We start from the raw sequence: 1,506 nt of genomic DNA, 5'->3' as shown, positions 1-1,506 counted from the left end.
GAGGTGGGAGTGTCACTTAGACCGAGTTTTTTTCCAAATACTAGGATTTAAAAAAAAAATCCAATTTTTTGTCCAAAACCATCGAAACCCCTACTCCGTCAGCCTCCATCACCGTCGAGCCATTTCTGGCAACTTCACCAATAAAAAGGCTAACCTACTTTCTCTGTCATTCCATCACTTTTACTCTTTTTCTATGTATGTACACAACTTATGTATATACGTTGTGTATATACAGATTATACAATGTATTTACACAACTTATTAATGTGTGTATACACTGAGGATACACTTATTATACAGTTATTATACACTGAGTATATACATGCGTCTTCACCTTCCTTTTCAATCATAGAACTAATTAGAACGAGATTTTTATTTATCTATACTTAATTTTGAAACTTATTTACCTTCACTATTGAGGTTCTAACTTAATTACAAGTCCATATTGTTTACCTCGAAAATACGAGTAACAATTAAATTTGATTTGTGGTTTTAAAGATACGTGATTTAATTCAATACCAATTAATAATCAAGAAGTATGAAGTAGAAATGAAAGAGAAAGGTGAATCAAACCAATGTTAGTCAACAACAGTGACCTCGAGCCCATGGACCTCGAGGTAGGCTTGGTATAATAAGAACAATTAAATAATAAAAGCAAAGTAAGAACAATAGAGCTAAAGGACAATGCTGATGAAAAGCAGGCGAAAAGGTAGAGTGCATATTCTTTTCTCAGTGATAAGATGATGTTACAAATGATTGGAGTCGCCTTTATATAGTAGCGGAACCCTAAATAAGAAATATTTCTATTTACAATAGGAAATATTCTTGATACAGCTATCTAACTGCCTAGTATGGAATCGTACAATCTTGTTCCGGGATTTCTGCCGCGATAAATGGGGATGTGGAAGGAATCTAGCTCATTCTGTTACAAATCCAACGGTACTATTTCGGGGTCGAGTACACCCGGGCCTGGTCCTCCTCGTACCCCCTATCTCCGGGCATTGCACTCTGTCTTCGAGCTTGCCTCTGGTCCACCGGTCTCGAACTCGACCTTGCCTGAACTCGGGCCTGTGACGGACCCTCGATCCTGTAAATCGGAGGCCTCTGATTTTGACCGTATACATATATACAAATTACCAATTTTATACAAAATAATATATTAGACTGTAATTTATCTTCAATTTTGAGACAACTTGGTGAAGATTCGAGGTGGGTTTACTTGAAATTTCAGAATAAAACTCGAAAAAGAAGACATAAACAAAATTGTATATATATATATTGTATGTCGAGTGTGAAAACTGCATACAAAATTCAAAAAATACGTATTTTTACAGTCAAATTGTATATTTTCACCGGATTTGTATATATTTTGTAAAAAAACTTTAGTTACTGTCTATAAATATATGAAAATTTAGACAAAACCTGGTAAATAAGTTTAAAATTTCGTATATATACGAAAAAATCTCAATTAGAAATAAAACTCAAAATATCACAAGCCCCTTAGCC

The sequence above is a fragment of the Nicotiana attenuata genome, unplaced genomic scaffold (assembly GCF_001879085.1).
Source record: "Nicotiana attenuata strain UT unplaced genomic scaffold, NIATTr2, whole genome shotgun sequence".
In the NCBI taxonomy this organism is placed as follows: Eukaryota; Viridiplantae; Streptophyta; class Magnoliopsida; order Solanales; family Solanaceae; genus Nicotiana; species Nicotiana attenuata.
This window is presented reverse-complemented; position numbering follows the sequence as displayed.